This window comes from Nymphaea colorata, chromosome 10 (genome assembly GCF_008831285.2).
Source record: "Nymphaea colorata isolate Beijing-Zhang1983 chromosome 10, ASM883128v2, whole genome shotgun sequence".
NCBI lineage: Eukaryota > Viridiplantae > Streptophyta > Magnoliopsida > Nymphaeales > Nymphaeaceae > Nymphaea > Nymphaea colorata.
Genome location: NC_045147.1, coordinates 8,931,046 through 8,946,671, shown reverse-complemented (window position 1 = coordinate 8,946,671; position 15,626 = coordinate 8,931,046). Strand labels below are relative to the sequence as shown.

The 15,626-nt window shown below is 40.2% G+C and overlaps 1 protein-coding gene across 5 annotated transcripts in view; it reads right to left on the bottom strand.

The window, feature by feature from the left end:
- LOC116262334 (pentatricopeptide repeat-containing protein At4g18520, chloroplastic) overlaps window positions 1-15,626 on the bottom strand; it is a 40,442-nt gene that overhangs the window by 14,893 nt on the left and 9,923 nt on the right. The gene's annotated exons all lie outside the window — the stretch shown is intronic.

Here is a 15,626-nt window from a genome sequence, read left to right as displayed (position 1 = left end):
CAGGAACTTCAGTTTATAGACTTTTTGGACTACAAGAAAGCAGAATCACTTAATACTGTTGATGTGCCTGAGAAGGAGGAAAGGTGTGACAGACCCATTGAGAAGGAAGGGCCTCAGTTGTTTGGACAGTTTTACTCTAGACGAGGTACTCGGACAGAGATGATGACTGGTGATGCTGGACCTACTTCCAATCCCAATGCCACTCCTTCCCTGGATGAACCAAGTCCTACCGAGGAGACCGTGGAGACTCATGATGAGGTTGAAAAGAAGAATGATGATCTTCCCATTGCCCTGAGAAAGGGTGTCAGGTCATGTACTCAACACCCCATTGGTAATTTTGTTTCTTATTCCAGACTTGGGAAAGATTACAAGTGCTTTGTTTCTACTCTTTCTTTGGCTGTGATTCCCAGGACTGTAGCTGAGGCTCAAAGTGACTCCAAGTGGGCAGATGCAATGAAAGAAGAAATAGATGCCCTAAGAAGAAACTTGACATGGGAAGTGGTGAAGATTCCTGAAGCCGCTCACTTAGTTGGATCCAAATGGGTGTATACCATCAAGTACAAACCAGATGGGAGTGTTGAAAGATATAAAGCTCGACTTGTGGCCAAGGGGTTTAGCCAGAAATATGGAATAGATTACTTGGAAACCTTTGCTCCTGTTGCGAAAATGAAGACTGTGAGGGTGGTTATATCCCTAGCTGTGATGAAGGAATGGAAGATGTATCAACTGGATGTTAAGAATGCATTCCTCAATGGTGACCTCGAAGAAGAAGTATATATGCATATGCCTCCAGGATATGAAGAACCAGAAAAGTGTTGTAAGCTAAAAAAAGCCTTGTATGGCCTTAAGCAATCGCCCAGAGCGTGGTTTGAACGACTGAGAAGAGTGATGATATGTCATGGATACAAACAAGGAAATGGAGATCACACTCTGTTTGTGAAGAAGAAGGAGAGCAGGGTTACTCTCCTGCTCGTCTACGTTGATGACATGATTGTTACTGGAGATGATGAGGTGGAGATTATCAAGCTAAAAGGGTTACTGGCTACAGAATTCGATCTCAAAGATCTTGGCAAGCTAAGGTATTTTCTTGGTATGGAGGTTGCTAGGTCTAGTACTGGACTTGTACTAAACCAAAGGAAATATACTCTAGATCTGCTGGAAGAAACTGGTAAATTGGGATGTAGACCTACTCCTACCCCTTTTGACACTGGGCACAAGTTGAGTCTTAGAGATGGAGAGCCTCTCTGTGAAGAAGACAAGGGGAGATATCAACGTTTGGTTGGGAAGCTAATTTATCTTACCCTCACGAGACCTGATATCACCTTTGCGGTGAATGTTTTGAGCCAATTCATGCATGCGCCAACCGATGCACATCTGAAGGCTGTGGACAGAGTGCTATGCTACCTGAAGAAAAATCCTGGCAAGGGACTCCTGTATGTGAAACAAGAGACTGTGGAAATTGAGGGCTACTCTGATGCGGATTGGGCAGGTTGTGGTGATACCAGACGATCCACTACAGGGTACTGTGTCTACTTGGGAGGAAACCTTGTTGTATGGAGGAGCAAGAGACATGATGTTTGCTCTAGATCCAGTGCAGAGGCAGAATATAGGGCAGTTGCTATGGGAGTGTCAGAGTTATTATGGTTGAAGATATTGTTGACTGACATTGGAATAGAGATTGAAGGACCTATGAAGATGTACTGTGATAACAAGTCTGCAATCAACTTAGCCAACAATCCTGTTCTTCACGACAGAACAAAACATGTTGAAATTGATCGTCACTTCATTCGGGAAAGAATTGATGCGAAAGAGTTGATCTTACCTTACATGAAGTCTGAAGACCAAACTGCTGATGTTCTGACGAAAGCTCTTCCTTCAGCTTCATTTGAGAGGAATGTATCCAAGTTGGGCATGTTTGATATGTATGCCCAACTTGAGGGGGAGTGTTGATAGATTATGTGTTTCGGGTCCGGATCCATACCCGACCCGCCTTGTAGCCCGTTTTTGGGCTCTACTTAAGTCATGTAACCCTAATCCTTATGAGTTAATGATAATCTTAAGAGAGAGAGAGTCTGGCTGCTAGTGGGCACCAACTCCTCCTCATTCGTGGTTTTTTCTCCCTCGTGTTGAGGGTTTTCCACGTTACATCGTGATCATTGTTTCTCTTCTTCTTCGTCTTGTTCGTATTTCTACAGTTTTCATTACTTTATGACTCTTATTGATGACTACTCCTGTTGTACGTTCGTGTACCTGTTGAAAGAACGTAGTGAAGTTCCTGTCATTGTCAAAAATTTTGTTGCATTTGTTGAGACCCAATTTCAGACATCTGTTCAGGCTTTTCGCACTGATAATGCTCGAGAGTATGTCTCTCAATCCCTAGATGACTTCTTGAGGAGCAAGGGTATTGTTCATGAGACGTCTTGTAGTTACACACCTCCCCAAAATGGCGTGGCTGAACGGAAAAATCGCCATTTATTATATGTCACCCGGGCTATTATGTTTCATAGACACGTTCCTAAGCGCTACTGGGGTAATGCTCTTCTCACTAGTGCTCACCTTATTAATCGTATGCCGACTCGTGTGTTGAATGGCCGTTCCCCCCTTATTTTGTGCTCATGCCCACTCATAACCCTTGGCCTCTTACTCCTCGGGTGTTTGGGTGTATTTGTTTTGTCCATGACCATAGTCCTACCCTCAAGAAGCTTGACCCTCGGTCTATCAAAGCTGTCTTCTTGGGGTATTCCTCAACTCAGAAGGGATACAAATGTATTGATCCTGTCACTTCCAAAATTTATGTCTCCCGGGATGTTACCTTTCATGAACATGAGGCGTCCTTTCCTGTGAATCCTCTTCAGGGGGAGTGTACAGGCAACAGTGTGGAAGAGTATTCTTCAAACCAGCTGATTCAGTTTATGGATTTCTTAGACTACAAGGTTAGTCACAGTGTGGCAGACACAGTCAGAGGTGATAGAGACAGTCATGTGGAAGGGGGCTCTGGGGATGAACAACCTACTGCCCGTGATCATTTGTTTGGCCAGGTGTACACCAGGAAGAAGAAAGATGTGCTTGAAGATGTTGATGTAACCAATCCCAATCCTATGAGTTCTCCGAATGAACCAAGTCCACTAAATGAAGATCTTCCCATAGCCTTGCGCAAGGGAACCGGGTCATGTACTTCTCACCCCATTCAGAGATTTGTTTCATATGCAAAACTCAGCAAGGATTACAAATGCTTTATTACTTCCTTGTCTATGTCTGTGATTCCCAGGTGTGTGGAAGATGCTAAAGAGGATCCTAAATGGCTACAGGCCATGACAGATGAGATAGATGCCTTGGCAAAGAACAACACTTGGGAAGTGGTTGATATTCCCAAGGGGACTCACTTAGTTGGTTCCAAGTGGGTGTTTAATGTGAAGTACAAATCTGATGGTACTGTGGAACGGTATAAGGCTCGCCTAGTGGCAAAGGGGTTCAGCCAAAAATATAGAATTGATTATCTTGAAACCTTTGCTCCTGTTGCTAAACTGAAGATAGTGAGGGTCATCTTAGCACTTGCAGTGCAAAAGAAGTGGAGCATGGACCAGCTTGATGTCAAGAATGCATTCCTGAACGGCCATCTAGAGGAAGAGGTCTATATGAGCATGCCTCCTGGGTATGCCCAAAGCGGAAAATGTTGTCATCTCAAGAAAGCCTTGTATGGACTAAAGCAATCTCCTAGAGCATGGTTTGAAAGACTAAGGGTAGTAATGAAGACTAATGGATATAAATAGGGAAACGGTGATCACACCCTATTCATTAAGCAGAGAAATGGTCTGGTGAGCCTTCTTCTTGTATATGTTGATGATATGATTGTCACAGGTGACGATGAAGAAGAGAAAAGGAAGATGAAGGAGAGGTTAGCTGCTGAATTTGATCTTAAAGATCTGGGTAAATTAAGGTACTTTCTGGGAATAGAGATTGCTCGATCAGAGACAGGACTTGTTATGAGCCAAAGGAAGTACACTCTGGATCTTCTAAAGGAGACAATTAAACTGGGATGCAGGCCCTTTTTAACTCCAATGGAGTCTGGTACAAAGATAAGTATCAAAACTGAAAATATCCTGGATGAGGAAGGAAAAGGACGATATCAGAGGCTGGTTGGTAAGCTTATTTATCTTACTCTTACTCGCCCTGATATTACTTATGTTGTAAATGTGTTGAGTCAGTTTATGCATGCTCCTACTGATTGTCACTGGAAAAGTGCAGAAAGAGTGTTGGGGTACCTAAAGAATGACCCAGGGAAAGGGTTAATGTATACTCAGCAGGACCAACTGAATATTGAAGGATACTCTGATGCTGATTGGGCAGGGTGCACAGATACTAGAAGGTCTACCACAGGCTACTGTATCTTTCTGGGGGGTAACCTGGTGGTATGGAGGAGTAAAAGGCAGGAAGTCTGCTCTAGATCCAGCGCTGAGGCCGAATACAGGGCAGTTGCTATGGGGGTTACAGAAATGTTATGGCTAAAGATTCTTCTAGCAGATATTGGGGTTGAAATAAAAGAGAAGATGAAGATGTATTGTGACAACAAGTCTGCAATTAACTTAGCTAATAATCCAGTTCTTCATGACAGAACCAAACATGTGGAGATAGATCGCCATTTCATACGGGAACGCATAGATTCAAAGGAATTGATCATGCCTTATATGAAGTCTGAAAATCAAGTTGCAGATGTCTTAACTAAAGCCCTATGTACATCTCAATTTGAAAAGAATGTTAGCAAGCTTGGCATGTTCGACATGTATGCCAAGCTTGAGGGGGAGTGTTAGAATATCTTGTAATAGGGAACCGGGTCCGGATATGGACCTGGTCCCATGGGCACGGATACCGAGGCTGACTCGGTACCCTAGGCGGGCTCTCTACCTCTCTTATAATCTCCACCTATGTAAATTCGTTGATTAAGTGGATATAATTTTCTCTCTCCTAGGGTTGCGGTTGTGCCCCTAGGTTAGAGCTTCTCCATGGTTTTTCACCTCTTCTTGAGGTTTTCCACGTACATCATGTGTTTCTTCTCTGTTTCTCTCTTCTGTTGCATATTTCTACAGTGGTCAATGGAGGATGATGGCAAATGATTGGTTAGGTAACAAGCCATGAGTATGGCATCACCCCATAAGTATGCAGGTACATGATTATGAAGCATGAGGGTACGAGCAACAGTTAGAAGTTGCCGATGCTTTCGTTCAGCAACTCCATTCTGTTGTGAGGTATGAGGACAAGTAAATTGGGGAGAGATACCATTTTCAGCATAAAAGGTCATTAAGATAGATGATTTGAACTCAAGAGCATTATCAGTACGGATACACTTAACCACAGAACCAAATTGAGTCTTTATTTCAATAATCAAGTTTTTGAGAATACAAATTACTTCAGACCTTTCCTTCAAAAGGAATACCCAACTGACTCGAGAATAATCATCAACAATGACAAGAAAGTACCTAAACTTATTTCGGCTAGCAACCCTGCTAGGCCCCCACACATCAACATGAAGAAGATCAAATAACCCTTGACTAGAAGGATTAAGACTCGAAGGAAAACTACTACGTGTGTGCTTGCCAAGTTGACAAGCCTCACATTGAAAAGACTCTGGAACAGAAAGATTAGGAAGGAGAGAACGGAGCTTGGGTGCTGAAGGGTGGCCAAGTCGGAGATGCCACTGGAAGACTGTAGACTCTGATGTAGAAGAGGTAGCAGCAAGGCCCATAGGAATCGACAGGATGTAGACGCCCCCTTTCTCATAGCCGCCACCAATCGTCTTCCCAGTTTGCAAGTCCTGAAATGAGCATGAACCAGGATAAAAAATAATACGACAGTGTAAATCAGTAGTCAACTGTTTAACCGAGAGTAAATGAGATGGAAATTCAGGAGCATATAAAACATGTGGAATAGTCATAGACTGAGAAAGGTTCACATCTCCATAACCCAATATGGGTAACAGTCTACCATCTGCAATTTTGACATGACGTGGCTGGGGAAATTTATGCAGAGTAGTAAAAGACCCGGGTCTACTGCAGAAATGTCTCGATGCTCCTGAATCAATAATCCACGAAGTACCTGAGTCAGACGTGGAAAGACCCGCTGAGAAGGTTCGATCAATCACCGCTGTAGAAGCTGAAGCCTGTGAGGCATTGTGTGCCAAAAATTGTTCATACTCAACTCTGTCAATGCTAACTATAACTGTCTCTGGTGCTATACTAAGCGAAGAGTCCTCCACTGTAGGAGTGGCAGTCTGTGCAGAACCCATAGACGAGTGAGTAGAGCTCTTACCCTGTTTGGTGACCATATTTCTTCCCTGTGACAAAGAGGATGGGCGACCATGTTTATCCCAACAACGATCCTTTAAATGTCCAATCTTACCACAATAGGTGCATTGGAACCTCCCACGGCCCCCAGTTCCACGACCTATACCTCTTCCTCTTGTACTATAGGAGGAGCGATGACCACGACCACCCCCCACAGCAAGAGCAGAGGCAGGCGTCACACCAGCTGGTTGAGACAAGTTAATAGCAAGACGGCTAAGTCGGTTGTATGCATCAGAGAGGTCAGGAATTTCACGTCCAGTGAGCATCTGATCCTTAGCAGCAGCATATTCAGGAGAGAGACCAGCAAGAAACTTTGCAACCATAGTAGGTTTGAAGTGTGACTTATAACACGATTTGCACGGAGGACGCAAGAATTTCAGACATTCATAAGTAGCTTTAACTGTTGCAAAGTATTGAGATAAATCCTGATTTCCCTGTCGAAGGTTGTGCAACTCTTCTTCAACTTGAAGGATTTTACTCACATTCTTATCTTGAGAATATGTCTGTCTAAGAAATTCTCACATCTCCTTCGCAGTAGTATAGTACGTAATGGTAGAAGCAATTTGAGGTTGGACACTATTCATAATCCAAGACATTACCATGCTGTCGTCCTCTTCCCAGGTTATGTACTTCCTTGACTTGTTAATAGGCTCATCCTCTTCGATTATGTCTCTTTCGATGACCTTTAACTGATAACATAAAGGATCTGGACCACAGTTCATAGTTGTGTCCATCTAATTTAACTGTAGATCCATAGGAGAAGGGATTTCCACCTCCTTTGTGATCGTTACCACCCTCGGAATTTTGGTTCTCAGCCATAATAAATCACAACAAGGATAAGAATACCAAGATAAAATGTATATATGCAACAACTTCACGAGGACAACAGGAATAAAAGAAAAGACAAAGAAACACGCATACGTTTCTTTCACATCCCCAAACAGCAAAGAAAAATAGCCTGCTGAAAACACACTAGAAACGGATAGGGAATAACTTGCTGAAAATAGCCTGCTGAAAACACACCAGAAAAGGACAGGGAATAACTTGCTGAAAAAACCTTACAAACAAGGTTTGCCGCTGCTTCTTCTATTCCCAACCTCAACTCTCAAACAACACGTCCACATCTTGCGTAGACAAATTTTGCAAAAAGTATTCTGCGTCACCAGAACTTCTGATCATACCTTAAACCGCAGCCACTAACAGCATAACAGCTTCAGTTAAATATGTTAAAATATAAATCCTTCACCAGCACGTTGAAGAGGAGTCTCTTAGGATTCCACCTCCTTGTAGAATGTGTTAAAATATTTAATGTCCTTGTAACATGTGAAGAGTCTCCTAGGATTCTATGTTATAGTTAATATCCTTGTTATATGGGAAGTCTCCTAGGATTCTATGTTGTAGTTAATATCCTTGTAATATGTGAAGTCTCTTAGGTTTCTATGATGTAATTAATGTCCTTGGAGCTTGTGAAATCTCCTAGGATTCCACGATTGGAGACTCTTAGAATTCTGAAAATGAGATTATAAATAGAGGCCGTGCAAACCATTTTGGCTACGGCTTCTTCTCCTCAGTTTCTTCTTGTTTTCATTCTCTCTCTCTCTCTCTCCTGCGTGAGTGCTGTTTTCGGGTTACAGATATTGGTGCTACATTTCTATCATGGTATCAGAGCGCCAGGTTACGTTATCTCTACCAAACGAAATGCCCAAACAGGTCTGATCTGGTTAGAACTCTTTTCTCATCTTGTCTCTATCCTGAATTTACTTTTCTCTTGCGCAATTCTTGTTCCTTTTTCTTCTTGCTTACCAAGGACACATCTTGTTATATCGTGTCTTCTTTCCCTCTCATCTTCTACCTATATACAATTCCTTTCTGCTGTCATGGAAAACCTTTCGCATTCTGGCATGTCCTCAAGTTTTCTTCCTCACCTTATTACCGAAAAACTCAACCATGAGAATTATCTGATTTGGAAAAGGCAAATCATGCCTTTCATAAGAAGTCAAGGCCTCTTTGGACATCTCGATGGTTCAACAAAGGCTCCACCAATATCCGTCTTACAGGAAATAAAAAATGAGGCAGGAGAAGTTATTGCTGTTCATGAAGACAACAATCCTGAACATGTTATGTGGATGAGACGTGATCAAAGTCTGGTTGCGTATATTTTGTCCACTTTATCTCAACAAGTGTTACTTTCAGTTTCTGATGATTGTACTGCAGAAGAATTATGGGAAACCCTTGCTAATACCTTTTCCCAAATATCAGAAGCTCGAATTATGTACTTAAAGAAAGAATTTCAGAATTTGAGCAAAGGTTCAACGTCTATCATGGATTATTTGGGGCGTATTAAGGCCGTCGCAGACCAACTTGCTGCCTCAGGGAATAACATTTCTGATAAGGAAAAGGTGCAGCAAACCTTGAATGGACTTGGGCATGATTATCATGCTTTTATTACAGCTCTTGAGGTCCTTCCTGTTCTGCCTTCCTTCAACGAACTACAAGGTAAACTTCTCCAACATGAAATGAATATGAAAAGAGTCATTGAAAGGACTGATCAAGGGAACTCCCAAAATGTGTTGGCTATGAATGTAAAGTTTGGTAAGAGCCATGGGAACTCCAACCATGGTGGTCGTGGCATTCTACCAACACCACATAACCAAGGTATGTCTCCTTTGGATACTTCAAGAAAAATACCAATTTGTTTTCAGTGCAACAAGAAAGGACACATGAAGGCACAATGTTGGTTTAATCCTCAAAATAAAAACAAAGGGGTAAGACATGATTATAAACAAGGAAGACAAAGTTCTAAATCCACCGCTGAAGATATGCAACAGCTATTGATGGCCGCATTCTCAAAGATGACTATAAAGCAAAATGAGCAGGGAGAATGGTTCTTGGATTCAGGTGCAGCTACCCATGTGACAGGAAATGCAGGTAAATTGACTAACTTATCCCCTCATTACGGTAGAAGTTGCATTATAACAGGTGATGGAAAATCTCATCCTATTACACATATTGGAAATGCACATATTCCATTGTCATCCTCGTCTCTATCACTGTCTAATGTTGTTCTTGCTCCCAATATCAAAAAGAACATCATATCCATTTCTAAACTCATTGATGATACAAGCTCTTCTGTTGAATTCACACCTTCTTCTGTCTATGTCAAGGACCTCCAAACGAAGAAAATGTTCGCTAGAGGGGAGCGTCAAGGGAATATGTACGTCCTCAAGGAATGTCTACCCAAGGATTCATCCACTTTTGATATAGGATTGAAGACATTTTCTCTTTCTCATAATGCGTCATCAGTGCCAAGTTCTTGCCATTTTCAATCAAAAGTAAGGGGCCCTAACCAATTTTTGGAGTCTGATTTGTGGCATAGTCGGCTAGGACACTGTGGTCGACATTTCATTGAAAAACTTGTCACAGATAGTCTCATTCCAAGATCAAGTTTACCTCTTACTTCAAGTGTCAAAAAAATGTTCAAGTTGTGGACTTTGTAAGAGTCATGTTTTACCTTTCCATAATATAAATCAAAGGGCTTCCAAACCTTTTGAAACTATTTTTTCTGATGTATGGGGGCCAGCCCCTATTGATTCCATGTCTGGGTCAAGATATTATTATGTCTTATTCATTGACTCTTACTCACGTTTCACTTGGATTTACTTCATGAAACACAAATCAGAAGTACCTCACATATTTCGAAACTTCTATGCCATGATTCAAACTAAATTTTCATCCAATGTGGTGCATTTTCAATGTGATGGAGGGGGAGAATATTCCTCGCTTGATTTTATTGAATTTCTACGTGAAAAAGGGATAACTAGACAAATTTCCTGCCCTTACACACCACAACAAAATGGTGTGGTTGAGCGGAAACATCGACATATAGTTGAAAGCGCCATGAGCATGATGCATGATACTAATGTGCCCATTTCCTTGTGGACTGAAGCCTTCCATACTGCTGTATACATAATAAATTGTTTGCCTATGACACTCTTGATGTCTAAATCGCCATATTTTACACTCTTAGGCAAACAACCTGATTACAAAAACTTGAAGGTTTTTGGTTGTGTATGCTATGTTCACGTTGATGCTGCCTTGAGGAACAAGTTTCAAGACAAAGCTATTCAATGTAGATTCGTTGGATATGCTGATGAATATAAAGGTTTTCGATGCTATGATCCAACAACTAAACGTATCAAAACTTCAAGAAATGTCATTTTTGATGAACATAGTTTTGATAATACAAATGAAATGCCTATGACCATTGAATCTTATGATCCCTGGACCAGTACACAGTTATTCAATGCAGATCCTGTTATAGAAAATGATGTGCCTCAAAGTGAAGATTCAGAGAGAGCAATACAACCGTCGGATATGGCTCAAAGTGAAAATCAAGAAGATCCAACACAGTCATCAAGTCATCACGAAAACAATAATGAACAGAGCAACGATGCACATCGGTATTCGGGTCTTATCTACAGTCGACGACTAAGGGACAGAGATGCTCACAATGAAGAAGACAACATGCCCCACCTTAGAAGATCCCAACGCATTCGTCATCCCATTCACAGGTGGGTTAGCTATGATTCTTTATCACTTGATTTTCAGTTATTCATGGCAAAAATTGGCAAGGAGGAAGAACCTACTTCATTTGATCAAGCATCAAAATCACATCATTGGAGAAAGGCTATGAAAGAAGAAATGGATGCCTTGCATGAATGTGGAACATGGGAGATCGTTCCGAGGCCACACGAAAAGAACGTAGTGGGCTCCAAATGGGTATACAAAATTAAATACAAACCTGACGGCAGCATAGAAAGACACAAAGCAAGGTTAGTAGCAAAAGGGTTTACACAACAATATGGAGAAGATTATGATGAGACATTCAGCCCTGTGATCAAAATGGGAACAATTCGCGTGATTATATCATTGGCAGTTGAATATGGATGGAGACTACATCAAATGGACGTGAAGAATGCTTTTCTTCATGGTGATTTAAGGGAGGAAGTATATATGGAACAACCTCCAGGATACACGAAAGGAGACTCTCATGCATGGGTTTGCAAACTAAGAAAATCTATTTATGGACTTAAACAGGCCTCACGTTCGTGGTTTGACAGTTTCTCTTGCAAGATTCAAGAATGTGGTTTTCGGAGATGTCCTCTAGATCACTCTCTTTTCATTTATCGAAAGGAAAACATATTTACTTTACTTCTTATATATGTTGATGATATTGTTATCACAGGCAATTCAGAAAAACACATAGAAGAAGCTAAAGTTTTGATGATGCAAAACTTCAAAATGAAAGAGCTTGGTGATTTACGATTCTTTCTTGGAGTGGAGATTGATAGGCACAATAATCGCCTCACATTGACACAACAGAAATACACGTTGGATTTGTTGAAAAAGTCAGGTATGTCTGATTGTAAGCCTGTTGGAACTCCTAGTGTTCTAAATCAAAGACTAAGTGCTCAAGATGGGGAGTTATATGAAGATCCTACGCAATATCGAAGTATTGTTGGGGCACTTCAATATCTTACATTTACTAGACCAGATATTATATATGCTGTGAATCAAGTATCCCAATTTATGCATGCACCTAGAGATACTCACATGGATGCTGTCAAAAGAATATTAAGATATCTTAAAGGGACAGCAGGAGATGGCTTAGTTTATGGTAAGAGTGAAAATATAACTACTGGACATCAACTTATGACATTCACAGATGCAGATTGGGCTGGAGATCCCGATCAAAGAAAGTCCATTTCTGGTTTTTGTATTTTCATTGGACGTAATCTTGTGTCTTGGAGTTGTCGAAAGCAAAAGGCAGTAGCAAGATCCAGCACTGAAGCTGAATACAGATGCATGGCTGCAGGTACTGTTGAAGTTACATGGGTTAGACATTTGCTAGAAGACATTGGAGAAAAGATTAAAACATCAATGTTAATGTGCGATAATCAAAGCGCTATTAACATTGCCTTTAATCCCGTACAACATGGTCGAACAAAGCACATTGAGATTGATCAACACTTTGTTAGACAAAAGGTGGAAGACAAGGAAATTCAGCCTATTTATGTTCGTACAGATGAACAAGTTGCAGACTTATTTACAAAAGGATTAACAAAGGAACGATTCTGGTTTCTAAAAGGCAAGTTGTACATGGTGCAAAACCATGCACAACTTGAGGGAGGGTGTTAAAATATAAATCCTTCACCAGCACGTTGAAGAGGAGTCTCTTAGGATTCCACCTCCTTGTAGAATGTGTTAAAATATTTAATGTCCTTGTAACATGTGAAGAGTCTCCTAGGATTCTATGTTATAGTTAATATCCTTGTTATATGGGAAGTCTCCTAGGATTCTATGTTGTAGTTAATATCCTTGTAATATGTGAAGTCTCTTAGGTTTCTATGATGTAATTAATGTCCTTGGAGCTTGTGAAATCTCCTAGGATTCCACGATTGGAGACTCTTAGAATTCTGAAAATGAGATTATAAATAGAGGCCGTGCAAACCATTTTGGCTACGGCTTCTTCTCCTCAGTTTCTTCTTGTTTTCATTCTCTCTCTCTCTCTCTCCTGCGTGAGTGCTGTTTTCGGGTTACAGATATTGGTGCTACATTTCTATCAAAATACTCTCAACAGCGTCCATCAACAGCCCAATACCTTCTCCACACACTCCATTTGAGGATCTGATCACGCCTTCCACATAGGCGAGATCAGGACATCTTCCACGCAGCAAGAAAAATAAGGGAAATCAACGATCACGCCAGCAATAACTTGAGATGCACACGTACGAGAGGTCTGAGACGATACAGCAAGGTTCACACCGGCAGAATGAGTCACTACCGCAAGGAAGGCACGAGAGGATCACGCCAGCAAACTTGAGTCGATCACGCCAGCGGAGGCTTTGATACCATGTTACGTGATGAAGAAGGGGAGAACGAGAGAGAGAGAGAGAGACGGAAAAAATATATTTAATCTCGTGCTCTAATCTCTACTTAAAGGGAGATTAGGGCACGGCTGAGGCAGTTACAAGAGAAGGACAAATAAAACAGTAAAAAGACAAAAAGGAACCCTAACTTTTAAATAGTCAAATAACTACCACATTTAAAACCAAACTTTCTAATTTCAACAATTGTAGAAAGCATTATTTACTCTACAACTACATATGAAGTTTGGGAAGACTTAAAGGAGCATTTCACTCAAAGCTCACCTCTACACAATATCAAACAGTGTCAATTATAAATAAATCATGTGCAGGAATCATCATCTGCAGCAGCTTATTATAGAAAAATTAAATCACATTAGGATGAACCATTGCCATATGATCCATTGCCTATCTACACATGTAGAGCCATAAAAATTTTTTTGATCATCTATAGTTTGATGAGATTGAATTCATATAACTAATTTAGAGGGCAACTATTATTAATCGATCATCTCCCTTCAATAAATAAAACATACTACTATCTAATTCTACAAGAGGAGAAAAAAGGGAAGTAAGACTTGCACCGTTGATCGACAGTATGGGATTAGTAGTAGTCAACTATAATTCACACAATCAGAGAGGTAAGACATTCAAGAGATCTGTTATAGGTCATTTAAAAGGATTGTTGTTTCAAGCTACATAGATGTCTACTTGGATTTAGATGAGCAAATTCAAAACCAACAAGAGCAAATGTTGCAAACTCTACTACTATGGAATACATGCACTCAGTTCTATGATTATTCAATAATTAATTCTGCAACTCATGCTAAGGAACCCAATAAAGATGTTGCTCCAGCATTAACTATGGAAGAATATCAACAGCTTATTCAGCTTTTGAGAGATAAACCATTATCTTCATGTCCTCAAATTGACTTTGCTGATATGTTAAATTCTTACCTGTCCTTGTAGATAGCTACTGCAGAGCTAGTGAACAGATAACGGCTTAGTTTGTGTGACACATAAAGATGAAGTAAAACTGTGTGATTCTATGACTCTTAAACCAGTCTATTTTGTTTAAGCTTTAAGTTTAACTTTCTTTCAATAAGTCAAATTACAAAGTCATCCAATAGTGTTATAACGTTTAATTCAAATGGTTGTACATTGCAGAACTTGAAGCTTAGGAAGCTGATTGGTGTGGGTGATCTAAGAAATGGCTTTTACTACTTTAGAAATCCAAACAAAAGAATTTTGTGCTTTGATTTTAGCTTTACTTGTTGTTTCTTCATCTTGAACATCTATCTATATCTAGAAGAAACTCTTTTCAGCATATGACTCAACCGTGAAAATGAATAGGTGTCATTGTGATGTATGTTTTATCTCCAAACAAAGTCAAATGTCTTTTGGTTTAGCAGAAATTTAAACTAACTCACTGTCTAAATTCATCCATTGTGACATTTGTCGCAATGTTTCATTCAATCATTAACTGGGCCGGGCTCATTAGTATCATGGATGACTATTCTCGAGCTGTATGGGTAAGACCATTTGGTAAGATCCCCTTTGAAAGACCATTTGGTAAGAAATCTTCTTATTCACATGTATTTAGCTATCTATGTTACACCGCAAATTTGACTTCCAAAGACAAGATTGACTAGAGCTCCTAAGTATCTATTTTTAAAGCCTAGACGTTATCTGTAAACGATACCCATAGACTGTTACACAACAGACATTTAATCTTCCAAGAGAATATTTTTCTATTCTAGATAAGAAATGCTCCATTGTCTACTTCTGTGTATCCATTGCTAGTTGAGGATTGTATTGCTGAAAAGACAAGAATACTAGATAATGGAAAAGAAATACCAAAAATGCTTCACTCATCATTTCACCTAAAACTGGCTGTTTTATTCAACTAAAAACCATTGACAATATACCAGACCAAACTAAAAATTATCCAAATGTGATGCCATTAACCTTTGAACCTGCAATATACCTAACCATGTTATTGTACCAAACCTACATCCTTGACACTCTTCAAGACAGCACAAGCTCTTTGTCTTAAATATTTTATACCTTGCCACAGTCAGCCACAACAACAAGGTCAAGTAAATATCATGTAAACAAACACCCTTTAACCAAGTTTCTGTCATTCAAGAAGTTTACTCTGTTAAGATGTGTTTATATTCAGTTTTAGGTTTAAGAGGGTACTTTTGTAATAACTTTTCCTTTAGATGGTTCTCTTGTAACTTTTCTCTCTCCTCTAGTCTATATAAAGAGGAGTTAGGGCAGATTTCGAGGTTAATCAAATATTATTCTTTCTAATCTTATCATGGTATCAGAGCTGCAGCCGTCTCCTCCTCCTCGGCGC